This window comes from Dasypus novemcinctus, chromosome Y, assembly GCF_030445035.2.
Source record: "Dasypus novemcinctus isolate mDasNov1 chromosome Y, mDasNov1.1.hap2, whole genome shotgun sequence".
Lineage (NCBI taxonomy): Eukaryota > Metazoa > Chordata > Mammalia > Cingulata > Dasypodidae > Dasypus > Dasypus novemcinctus.
The window spans coordinates 4,664,964-4,679,095 of NC_092216.1; positions in this window are offsets into that span (position 1 = coordinate 4,664,964).

Sequence of the window (14,132 nt, forward strand, 5' to 3'; positions counted from 1 at the left end):
CTGACTTAAATTTGAATGAGAATAGATTTTAAAAATGAATTAAAAATAATCTTCTTTTTCATTTTAATGTCTCTCTTGAAATAAATTTTCCTCTGACAAGGCTTTCTCTTAAAATTTTCTAAAATTCCATCTCTATTTATTTTCATCACCAACATTAGCTTCATTGCTGTATTTGTATCTTACTCAGGAATTACAATCGAATTTTTCCCTCTCTCCAGAGACCATTTGTCCTTGTTCTTTTTTTCATACAATGTGTTTTTATAATAGTAATATATGCTCCAATTAAACCATGCATTTCCTTAACTTTGTCTCATTTTCTCAATTTCATTGCCTAACATTCTCTGGCAAAAGCTGGGGACCTTGAAACAAGTATTTCACATTGTCAAGGGTTTTAGGACACTGCATGTTTTCAATTACCCTTTTGTATAGTCCTAAATTGTGCTTTAAAGTCATGTTTGTGCCTGGAACAGATCTGAAGACTTAAAACCAAAGACACAAGTAAGAAAAACCTGTGATCTCAGACTACTCCATGAAGGTTATAAAAACTCAAGTCCTAGAGATTTTCATATTACTGAAGACAAAAAATCCTAATAATAATAATAATAATGGCAATAATATTTTTAATTTTTTACATTGTATCCATTGTTCCATATTTATTAATTTATTTGATTTCTCCTATACTTCTGAATGGATGTACTGTAACCTTTTCTTCTGATGATTAAACTGAGGTTTGGGGCATAGAGATTGAGTTTACCAGGCTGCAGGTAACTCAGAATGGAAGAGTTGGACTTGGCAAGCCTGAGGTTAATGTCAGAACCCACAAAAATATACTTTTCTAGAGTATGAAATTTTCAAGAATTCAGAGCAAGAAGATAAGAAACAATGTCATCCCCTGCCTTTGACTTTAGTGAGCAATTAGTAGGGCATTCTATAGCCTGACACCATTTTTCTCTCCTTCTTCAAGATAATGGAATTTATTACTTTTTATGGGCATCAGTAGCATCCAAGAACCCATGGTGTGCATTCTACAAGACAATAAAACTGAGAAAGTTCATGTTCACTTCATTAGTTGCTAACTTCGGTCCACATCCTTGCTTAGTCTGCTTTTGAGTTTGTTTACATACTTATTTAATGAATTGGATCTATGCTGTTGACTGACATTCACATGTATAGAGAATTCCAATCCTACTGTAAATACTTAGGGTCCTGAATCCTAGTAGCTATTTTAGACGGCGTGATTTTGTTGAAGGGGGCATTTCTGGAGAATGTTGAGCACCAACACGACTTTGTTTCAGTCCACTCCCCTCCGCCTCTTGGCTAATGACATCATTGCCTCACTCTCAGCACTCCCACTCAAAAGTATACATAACCCCATCTTTATTTGTTTATTTACTTATTTTATTAAGTGGTCTTTTCTTTAAAGATACATAAATCACAAAAAATGTTACATTAAAAAATATAAGAGGTTCCCACATACCCCACACCACCCCCCACCCCACTCCTCCCACATCAACAACCTCTTTCATCATCGTGGCACATTCATTGCATTTGGTGGATACATTTTGGAGCACTGCTGCACAGCATGGATTATAGTTTACATTGTAGTTTACACTTTTCCCCAGTCCATTCAGTGGGTTATGGCAGGATATATAATGTCCAGCATCTGTTCCTACAATGTCATTTGCGGCAACTTCAAGTCCTGAAAATGCCCCCACATCTCATCTCTACTTCCTTCTCCCTGCCCTCAACAACTTACCTTGGCCACTTTCTCCAGATCAGTGCTACAGTTTCTTCCATTAAAGTCACATTAGTTCTACAGTAGAATACAAGTAAGTTCACTCTAAACCCCATCTTTAAATGTCCATTTTTTCACTGAGACCTGGCTATAAATTTCAAAGGTACTTAAATGAAAATTGAGACAAAAGAGAAGGAAACTGCGATCAATACATGCATAGTATAAAGATTCAGATGTTTCCAGTGCTTAGAGATGCTTGTCTACCTACCTAGAATCTCCAACAGGGTTGCCATTTTCCTAGGCTTTGTTACCAACAGAAAGATTGTGCAGATTCCCCATTTAGACCTACTGATGACCCAGTCTGAGATGAAGTCCAGAGAAAAGAAAGGGACACAGGAGACCTGTGCCTTAAGCAAGACTTCCACATTTGCATTCCCTGCCCTAGATCTGCCCATTCACAAGATTAGCGATGGTGGAAATTTCTACTCCCTTTATGGAAACTCAATTACTGGATGTCCCATGACCCCATCAGAACCCATAAGTACCCAGTTCTAAGCAAGCACTAGTTTTATCATTTTGAATGTCAACTATTCTTCTGCAACTTTGCTGCTGAGATAATGGGGTCAACTCCTTGAAAATGGTGCATGGCTCTCTGCAAGAAGTAGCAACAAGCTCTAAGCCTAGAACAACCCAAAATTTTGTTTATAGACAACTATTCTCTCCCCAAAGGGAGGATAAGCTGTGGAGAGGAAGTTCTTCATAAAAGAGACTAATTTTAAAATTAACTCTCAACTCTATTTATTGCTAGTGTCACAATCCCCCAAATACCTGCCCTTTAGATAATGGTTTTCATTTATACATTTCCACAGTTACCTGTCCTATTTAAGCTATTTTCCTAAAACAAAGTAATAGTCAACCTCTTAGAAGAAGCATCAATTTTAGGGGACTGTGAAATAACATTTATTCAAGGTTTAACTCCACGTTTCCAGCATTTCAAGGACCTATGTGTAGATTTCACACAGGACAACCTGTTACATAACTTGAATCTGTAGCTCTGTGGTAATTCTGACGGAGGATTTCATTCTGTGTTGTCTTGAGTGTCTTCTACAACCTTGCTACTCAGGGAGTGGACTCCAGATCAGCAACCTCAGCTTTACTTTAGAGATTGTAAGGGATGGAGAACAGCAATCCTTTGACATACAGAATCAGAATCTACCTTTTAAGAAGATCTCCACATGGTGTTTCTGCCCAATAGAGTATTAGTATAGAAAACACTAGCCCTCTTGGTTTCTCCATAAATCAAAGTCATGCCTGATCAAATAAGATTGTAATTAGGAAAAACTATACTTCCTCTGAAAGATGTTTAATGTAGTTTACAGATGAAAAGTTCAAGAAAACCCTGTATTCAGGAAATACGTTTCATTTTTATCAAACCAAAATTGTCAATAATTCTTTGTTTCTAACATGAATTAATTTTACTCAGTTCTGCAGTTTTGAGCAGCATCTTAGACAAAAAACCATTCTCCATCTATTACTTTAAAACATGCCTCTCTGATTACATTTCAGGTTTGTCCTGCTCATCTTTGAGCTTAAGAGCAGATCCCAGCTCCTGAAGGCAGCATGCTGTCCTCATTCAATCTCTGGCAAATGGTGCAGCCTCAGACATATTGTATGGAAGTTCTGACGGCCAATCTCTCCATGACTCTTCTGCTCAGAACACTTGTTGTGATCTGGATGGTGAGGGTGGAGTCCAGGAATGGAACTCTCCAGGTTCTGTGTCTGAACCACATTCTCCTGCCCAGGACTCATCTTGGCTGGATCCCCAGTGGTTACGAATGCTGACTCTAGGCCAGCTCTTTCCCAAGTCCCCCAAATGCCCCTGTATTTCACCTGTTTTCTCTCTCCCTGCTCTCACGACCTCCAGTGGCCACTGCCTCCACATCAACGATATCATTTCTTCCATTGCTAGAATCACAATAAGTCTATAGTAGAATACCAGTAAGTCGACTCTAGCCCATCATTCATTCCCCAATCCTGAGGATTCTGGGGTGGTGATGCCCACTCCACCTTTAATTGAGAGGTCTACCCACCAATTTTATCAATTTATAGCACCCACTGAGGTTCCTGAGGAAGACCTTGAGGAAGGCTCAATACTCACACCCAAGGATATCCAAATCCTAATCACCAGAACCAGTGACAGTCACATTATATGGCAAAAAGAATGTTGCAGGCAGAATGAAGGAAAGGATTTTGAGATAAGAGGTTTTCTTGAGTTTTCCTATGGGCCCAGTGTCACCACAAGCATCCTTAAAAGAGGAAGATAGGAGGGTCAGAGTGAGAGAGAGTTCTGAAGGACCTAAGCTGCTGACATTGAAGATGGAGGATGGTGCCTCAAGCCAAGGAATGAAGGCAACTAACAGAAGCTGGGAAGGACCTGGGGAGCCCTTCTAGGTGACACACAGCCCCCCAAAACCTTGACATTAGCCAAACGAAACTAGTTTAGACTTCTGACCTCCAGAAGAGAAAGGCGATACATTTTTGTTGGCTTAAGCCACCATATTTGTGATAATTTGTTATGGCGACCACAGAGAGCTCATGTAGATGTACATGACAGTACCTCAACTGATTTTTCCCCTCTACTAGGGGAAACAGGACCTTGTAATATATTTTCCACTGATGAACCAGATATTAATTAAATGAATTTCTATTTATGGAGAGCTGCTGAGTTCCTTTCCAAGTATGGTAATCTCCCAATCACAGAAGATGGTTCCGAGGTTGAGAGAAATGCAGGAAAGGGCCTGGCACATCTTTTTTGTTTGTTTGTTAAAGATTTATTTTATTTATTTCTCCCGCTCCCCATTCCCCCCATTGTCTGCTCTCTGTGTCCATTCGCTGTGTGTTCTTTTGTGTCTGCTTGTATTCTCATTAGGTGGCTCTGGGAACCATCCTGGGACCTTCTAGAGTGGGAGAGAGGCAATTACTCTCTTGTGCCTCCTCAACTCCCTGTTCTGCTATGTCTTATTTTCTCTACTCTGTGTCTTTTGTTGTGTCATCTGCCTGTGCCAACTCTCAGTGTCGCCTGGCACTCCTGCATGGGACAGGTTTCCCGCACTGGGTGGCATTCCAGCTTAGACCAGCACTCTGTATGGGCCAGTTCACTGCATGGGCCAGCTTGCCCTCATCAGGAGGCCCTGGGCATTGAATCTTGGACCTCCTATATGGTTAGATGGGAGCACAGTTGATTGAGCCACATCACTTTCCCTGCCTGACATATCTAAAGCCCACCATTTGTGTTAATTATTATTCAGTAAGGATGATTATCTCATGGGGAATTAAATGGTGGAGTCAGTTTGTTCAATCAAAGTTTCAACTCAAATCCCACATACTTTCTTCTTTTTAAAAAGATTTATTTTATTTTCCCTCCACCCCCTGTTATTTGCACTCTCTCTGTTCATTGTGTGCTCATTTTCCTTTTAGGAGGCCCTGGGTACAGAACCCAGGGCCACCCATGTGGGAGGGAGGTGTCTAATCACTTGAGCCATCTCTTTTCCCTGCTTTGTTGTGATCTCAATATGTTTTCCTCCTTGTGTCTCTTGTTGCATCATCTTGTTGCATCAGCTCGCTGCACCAGTCCATCGTGTCAGCTCACTGTTCTGCTAGTTTTCTTCAGGAGGCATGGGGAACCCAACCTGGGACCTCCCTTGTGGTAGGTGGGAGCTCAATTGCTTGAGCCACATCTGCTTCCCCCATGTACTTTCTACTGGGCACACCACTGCTCCAAATGGAAGATTTTAACACTCTTTGCTCTCTCCCACAGCTTCCTCCTTTCTTAAAGGGGTCTTAGAATATTATCAGGTGTTGGCCTCCCTTGTCTCAAAAGAATGCTGCTCTCTCTTCTTCCATAGAGGAATTTTTAAAAGAGAGTGCTGTGTTAAGTTTCAGAGTAGTCATTTCCCCCAATTATGAAGTCAATGAAACCTACATGCCTTCTCAGCCCAAATAAAATCTCTTATTATTTGAGTAACTCTAGAGGAGAATCACCAAAATGCCTAGTAAAACATTTGTGCTCCTTGCTTTCTGGGACTGAAAAAATGAGCACGTGAATGAGCCTGGGAAGACCAATCTTGAATGTGCACTTGGTGTCTTTGAGAGATGAATGCTTGGGCCCTCATGGTAACCAAGAGCTAAAAATTAACAGGGAAGCAGATTTGGCTGAACTGATAGAGCGTCCGCCTACCATATAGGAGGTCCAGGGTTCAAACCCAGGGCCTCCTGACCCATGTGGTGAGCTGGTCCATGCACAGTGCTGATGTGCGCAAGAGTGCCGTGCCATGCAGGGGTGTCTCCTGTGTAGGGGAGCCCTACGAGCAAGGAGTGTGCTCTTCAAGGAGAGCTGTCCCATGTGAAAAAAAGCACAGCCTGCTCAGGAGTGGCGTTACACACACGGAGAGCTGAAGCAGCAAGATGACGCAACAAAAAGAGACACAAATTCCCGGTGCCACCGACAAGAATGCAAGCGGACACAGAAGAACACACAGTGAATGGACACAGAAAGCAGACAAAGGGGAGAGAAATTAAAAATAAATAAATAAATCTTTTTAAAAAACTAACAAATGACTGTAATTACTGGGTCATTATAAATGCCTTTTTAATTTCTAATGTATTCTGGAACAGCCAAAAGTAAATAACCTGAGACTTCTGAACTTCACTAAACTCTTACCAAGAGTTTACTCTTTGATAATGATGGTAGAAATATATAAGATTTATCTTGTGACAGTACAAACCTAGAAACACTCTCCACTTATACCCCCTCATCCTCTTTTGCAGCTTTGAAGTCTTATTATCCCAAGACAGCCCTTCATGTTTGTTGTGGAGTCAGTCCAGAACTAGCCCACCCCAGTGCCTAAACCATCTTACTAGAGGAAGCCGGAGCTCACTAAAATTGGGCCACCTGCTACGGGCAGTGGCTTAAGCCTGATCAGTCTCCTCATGCTCAACAGTGAGATAATCTCTTTGAATGTCATCACCTTGAGTCACTCTACTCATGAGCATAAACCCTTCCTGTCTTTTGAGAATATAAAACTATCAGAATCAGCGGCAGTTTGGGGAGATAGATTTTAGGCCAATAGGCCATCTGGTCTCCTTTGCTTCACTGCTTAGTATTAAACTCTTTCTCCCTGAAAAATACATGGGTTTAAACTACATGAAGCGTGGTGGTGCTTCTTTGACAACGAGGGGAATAGTGAATGCTAGAATTGCTAAGCCTTGTTTTTTATTTATTTCTTTTAAAGTTTTTACTTTAGTGACCTATACAGCTCAAATTTCCCATTTTCACCTCTTTCAAGTGTGCAATTCAGTGGTTTAAATTATGTTCATAAGATTGTGCTATTATCACCAACATCCATTATCCAAGCTTTTTAAAACAAATTGGATTGAATTAAAATTTTTTAAAAATCTATACATTTCAATTTCTTTAAGTAATTCTGATGATAAATCTTGATATACTGAAAGCAAGCATCACTTGTACTTGAAGAAAACACAGGTTTTCTTTAAGCATGAAGATTAGTGTATTTCTATATTTATGCTAATTTTAATGAAAACATTCAGATAATATAGAATTTAAATATGTTTATTTTTAATACTTCAGATTAATACAGACAGTAGAATGTAATTATGAGAAAACCTTGTTTATAACAACTTGAGTTTATGGCAATAGAATGTACCATCGATGGAATAAAAATTTTTGTGAAATTTTCCTTATGACAAATTGATTTTGCTGAAATGAGGGCAACACATACACTTTAACGGAAGAGATATATAATACTGCCAAGTTCTCCATTATTCATGCTAACCTCACTGGCCCAAGCATCACAAGAACTCCCTGGGATGTTAATTAATAATTATAAACAATTTTCTTTGATGTATTGCCATCTTTCAGTCATGGGAAAACCCATATCTGCATGCATCCTTTTGAATTCCATTCTTGAGCTAATGTACTTCTCAAATTATAATGATGAAGTCTTTCTTTTTGATATTTTCAGTTCAAATTATAGTCCATAAATATTGGGACACATGATAGGTAAGCTGCCGCTTGTATTTCGCCCCAGGCCCTGCAAATATTTAATGACAGTGCTATTAACAAGATGTCTTCATAAAAAAAAATATCAGTACGAGATCTTATTAGTTTGGTTAACTTCAAGTCAATGCTCGCTACAAGTAAAATACTATCACCTTTTTTTTTTCATTATTTTTTTAATGTTACATTTAAAAAATATGAGGTCCCCCTATACCTCCCACCCCCCTCACCCCACCCCCCTCACCCCACTCCTCCCCCCATAACAACAACCTCCTCCGTCATCGTGGGACATTCATTGCACTTGGTGAATACATCTCTGAGCACCGCTGCACCTCATGGTCAATGGTCTACACCATAGCCCACACTCTCCCCCAGTCCACCCAGTGGGCCATGGGAGGACATACAATGTCCGGTAACTGTCCCTGCAGCACCACCCAGGACATTTTTAAAGCAGAAATGTGTGCCCATAAGTAGGAAAATAACAGACAAGAGTCTCAGCGTGAAACTTGTGTCATTCCTTGGGTCCCTTTCCCATTCCTGTACCCCATCTTCAGGAGTCTGGGCCCCTACAACCCACACTTTCTTCTGAGTCTCTCTATGGCTTCCTAGAGAACCAGACAACCCCAGAAGTTTATAGCTCGCAGTGCCCTGATCCAGTGCTTGTCTGGTGTGGCGGTGGGAACACACAGCTCCCATGACAAATTTTCAGACATAATCTGCCCCGCAGAGGCCACTACAGGGTCCAGCTGAACTTCCTTCATCCTCGGAGCTTTGCTGAAATACTCCCTGCCCTTCTTCCTTCTCCTCACTGGGAAACTTCCTCCAGAAGCACTTACCCATCATTTGCAAAGGAATCTTCTACCTCCTCTTGTTTTTTTTAACTTGCATTTTTACATTATCTCCCCGTAAGGGCTAAGGTGAGTTGGGAAGACAAGATCCACCCTTTTGGGACACGTGCTTTTGGGAACAATTATGAAAACACATGGAAATAAGGAAGAACAATCTTCCATACAGCTCAGAGATTTAATAAGGAAGCTTTGGTGTTTGGCTGTTAATTAAATGTTTGAAATTACCACGGAGAATTCACTAGGGAACCCAGAACAACCTTTGTCAGATACAGAAAATTGATCTCCTCCAAGCCCTAGGGTTGATAGCTTCCAGCTTCAATGTCTCCAGTGACTAAACAGGTAAGTAATGAAATCATTTATTATTTTAGAATCAAATATATGAGTGTCAAGTGGATGCTACACACAACAGGCTGACCAGCACACACTCTTTACCTAGTGAGAAATAAAATATATATACATATATAAATCTTTCTTGGAATCAGAACAGGGAGATGTGTTAATGGATTTGATATTAAGTATTTAATGAAGTCAAGAAGAATATGTATGCATTTACAAAAGCATATGGGTAAGACATTCCCAGGGTACGTTCCCAACCATCTCTCTCTAATATCATCTCCAAATTCCAATATTTGTCTCCAAGGCTTTGATTTTTCTATGCATCTGTGATAGTTCATGGGTCAACTTGGCTAGATTATGATGTCCAGTTGTTTGGCCAAGCACTGGCATGCTTGTTACTATGAGGGTATTTCAAGATGGAACTTGCAGTTACAATCAGTTGGTTGTATCTACAATCAACAAAGGAGATGGCCCTCAGCAAAGTGGGAGTCTCCTTATCCAATATGATGGGGGTCTTAAAAGTCAGAACTGAGCGTTTAAGAATTCAAAAGAACAATTTTGGCCTCAACGTCAGCAATGGTTCTAGATGATATATAATAGATCGATCATAAATCTATGATAGACAGATGATGGATACATGATAGGTATGTGATAGATACATGATAGATATAGATAGATGATGGATAGATGATAGCTATAGATAGATGGTAGATAATAGATTGATGATAGACAGATGGCTGATAGATACAGAGATAGATTATAGATAGATAGATAGATAGATAGATAGATAGATAGATAGACAGCTAGATAGATAGATGGATAATCTATTGGTTTTCTTTCTGTGTAGAACCCTAGCTGATATAGCATCCACTGATAAAACTCTTTCAAACTAAAAAAAACCTTGGTGGTAATTTAGTATCTTTACTGCAATCAAGTGATCCATCAGCTCCCCTTAAGATTATTTGTGTATCAAAGAATTGAATAATATTTTAACTCTCAGGGGGCAAACACATTAAAATTCCTGAGAAGTACCTCCGTGCAATACCTTTTATGCCCAACTACAATGGTAGGGGGAAAAAAATCTGATTTATAAGTCCATTAAAAACAGTGCTAGCTGAAAGGTGATTAATTTAAATGATGATGTATCTAAACATGCTGACAGAATGTCATTAGCATTTGGAAATAAAAGCATGGCACAAAGGTTTAAGTTGTCTCTCTAGGTGAACTTCCAGCAATGGAACAAAATGGGTGTCACTTTTTTTCGGAGGTTTGGGGAAAGATGGGGTTATATCACAGAGAAGTGACCTCTGCTATACTTTCCTCTGCCAATTCCTTTATAACCAGATGAATTCGGATTGACTGAGCTGCAAGCAATTCTATGGCAAATAGAGGACCAGAAAAACTTTATGAAGTAAATGGAAAAGTTGCCTTGATGAGAAATATGTCAGCAACCCCAGAGAGGAATGTGCATTACTGGGCACCATCATTATTGGTAGGGAGAATTTAATGAGATTTGACATCTTGCCTCCTTAGGTTGATATCGGAAGGAAAATTAACTCAGGGTCTTAGAATAGGTATCTTGGCCAAAGAACCTGGGGTGGCTACTGCAAGTGAGGAAGTTTGTAAGAAGGGCTTGCAGGCAGTCTTTGCAAGAGCAGGAGGTACGATTGGGAAGGGTAGAAATGGTAGAGTGAGGCGCTTGTAGCAGAATATTTAGCCAATGCCACAGGGAGCTCAAGAGAAGGGCCAGCCCTTCAGGCTGTTACCAATTGAGGCAACTTTTACAGCCACACTGAGCCCTCATTGGGTGGGCTGGACCAGGGCAAGAGGAGTCCTGGATGAGGGATTCTCTTGCAGAGAAATGCTGGGTACAAATGCTGCCAGCGCCTGGGGGGTGGTCCTGAGGTCCTGAAACCTGAGGATCTGGCAAGCACCCCGTGGCATTCAAGGCACCTGGAAATTTAAGGACTCAAAGCAAACCCCGTTGTTTGGAGGCTGGCAGAAACCCTCATCCGATTGAAACAAAGGTCCAGTCATGTAGCATTATATCTGCAACTAAACAACGATGTTCAAATAAATCAACATCTTATAAACTTCCAGAAGTAATTATCATTATATTCTGAAACATCAGCCAGAAGTAGATTCTTGAAAGTTGCATCATTTTAGGGGGCTTTTTTTCCCCACATACATTGTGGTTTTAATTTTATTGAGGTAAAATTGGTATGGCATCTAATTAATCATTTTTAAGTACTCAGTTCAATGGCTTTTAGGGCATTCAAATGTTGTGCAACCTCCAGTTCTCTCTAGTTTCAAAGTTTTTCTACCCATCCCCCTGGAAAACAATTACCTGTACCCATTAACAGTTACTCACAATTCCCTTCCCCCACACACCACTAACATGATTTCTATTTCTATGGATTTACCTATTCTGATATTTTTAATGAAAGGATTCATACACTATGTGGTCCTTTTGGGTCTGATTTCTTTCACTCAGCATGAGTTTTTCAAGATTCATTCATGTTGCAGCATGTATCAGCATTTCATTTTCTTTTTATGGTGGCATAATATTCCATTGTCTTTATCCATTCATTTGTGATTGGACATTGGTTTGCTCACTTACTTTGGCTGCCATGTATAGTGCTGTTATGAGCTTGATGGATAAATTTTTGCATGGAAATTGTTTTTCATTTCTCTCAGGTATATATCTATAATTGGAAGTGCTGGGTCAGGTGCTTAACTAATTGGTGAATTGCCAAATGGATTTCCCCACTAGTGGCAGATTTTACAATCTGAACAGCAGTATCCAGGGGTTCCTATTTCTCCCCATTCTTGCCAACACTTGATGTTTTCTTACTTTCCTTCTGTTTTTAAAATTATATTTACAGTAGTAGGTGTGAATAGGTATCTCATTAAGGTTTTGATTTACTTTCTTTAATGACCAATGACGTTGAGCAACTTTTCATTAGCTTGTTGGCCATTGTTATATGTTCTTTGGAGAAATGGATTATTATGATTTTTTTCAAAAATAGATTAAACATAGAAAATAGAGTTAAATAGCAGTTTAAAAGAAAAGGGAAAAGAGTGGCAAATATGATAGCATACACTCTTAAAATTAGAATCCACCTAAGAGAGTCAGACTTTATTTTCATAGTAGCCTGAAAAGTTGATTGCTCTGTTCCACCTGAGTATACACAATTCATTCCTGCAAGAGAGGCCCATTTCTAAATAATTTTGCAGAGGGCAAGTTTTCTTCCATTGTCCTAAATTTGCACTTTGAGCCAAGCTGAAAAATGCAGTTTTCCTTCTTTGTGCAAGCACTTTTGTTCATTGCTACTTCCCAGCTCTGGGCCACAAATAATTTTTCCTCTATTTTAAAATTAAGACATGGCTTCTGCTCTTGTAAAAATACCCTAATACTTGCACTCTTCCTCTTATAACAGCACTTATAAGCCCATCTCCTTCTGAGGATCTTACAGTATTTTAATTTCTCAATTGGAATATACTACTCAGAGGAAATATGGAAACAAAAGTTGTAATTTTAAAAAAAGGAAAATGTGTGAGATGTACTGTTATGTTTGACATCTAGTTTGAATGACACACATGTGCACAAGTGTACATATTTATACCACACACACATACAACTTGATAGAACCAATAAAATAGCAAATTCATTATACGAATATGACAATAGACTTAAATTAGATGTGGAAGGAAAATTATTCTTAAAGGACACCTTGGGGATGGAATATAATTAAGTAAAACAGCAAATATTGTCACTCCGTGTTCAGCAGAGGGAATCAAAACCACTCCCATGTGTTTTAAATAGCATGAAATTTAACTCAGGGGATTTGGTGCTTAGTCTTTAGAGGGACAAGAAAGGGGGGCAGAGGGTTCCATTCACACTGGGAGAGTGTGCTAACCACGTGCCTGTCTTCCAAGTCTTGAGTGCATGCTAATGCCTGAGTGCATCTAATTTTTTCACCCAGAACTGTAACAGAAGGCAATTTTTAGCCTTCAACATCTGCAGTGCCCTAAGACAGCACAGAGAGAGGGAGGAAAGAGGCTCATAGAGCCAGTTTGCACTGTAAGCACATACTCGAAAGAGCCCAACCTTTTCTGAAAAGTAGACCCCAGGATGTGTCAGGCTCTGTACACATTCTTGGTTGGATCCTCCTTCTCTTTCTCAATTACATTTTGATGGTGTGCAATTTAAGATCTAATAACATACTTATACTAGAAGGAATTATGGCTTTTGATGATACTGCTCACATTTGCCAAGATTTTCCCTCCAGCACTCATTCCTGACTTTCCTTGCCCCCAGGGTGCCCTCAGGGACTTACTTGGTGAGGTGACAAAAAAAAAAAAACACATTTCAGAGGATTTGGGATTCTTAGCACTCTACCTGCATTAAGTGGCTTTAATCATGAGTCACAGTATGACGAGGTAGGACATAGTGTGGGTTATTTAGTAGCAGTCTTGTTTCTTTGGGATAATCAAGACAAATTATACTCCTGCAACACAGTAAACTTTCCCCACTTTTCTTCCTTTGAGCCAAAAGCATAAGAGACTTAAAATCACCAGGGGGCAGCCTCAACTTGGAGTTTTATCCAGGGTTTATTTTGTGTGTACCACTGGTGGAGAAAAATGTCTTCTTTAGATTTTATATCTTTGTGCTTTAATTTCCAGTTATACTTCTGTTTTTCCATTTTATAAAATCAGCATCATAGATGCCTCTTTTTCAGATAGAACTTATCATGTGAAATCAAAGGTTGTATGATTTCTACTTTGTTCATATAAAAATGACAATATATAAAAGGAAATTGCTCATTACAAAAACTCCTCTAATTTGACATCTGCAAAAAAAATCTAAAAAGAATGCAACCCTTTAGCAGATTGCCCAGCCACTAATTGATTTTTATTAATGTAATACAGACATCAATAACTGTAAGATCATGTTTATTTTATTCTTTTATTTTCTTAGTAAAAATGATATTTTACAAAATTCCTGCAGGTATAGGATTCTGCAATACTAATAATATATTGTGTACTTTTTACTGTTTCCATGTAATAGTAATTTTTTGGTATGATTGGTTTCGGAATGTGTCATTGTCCCTTTCAATCAAACCAATTCACATTT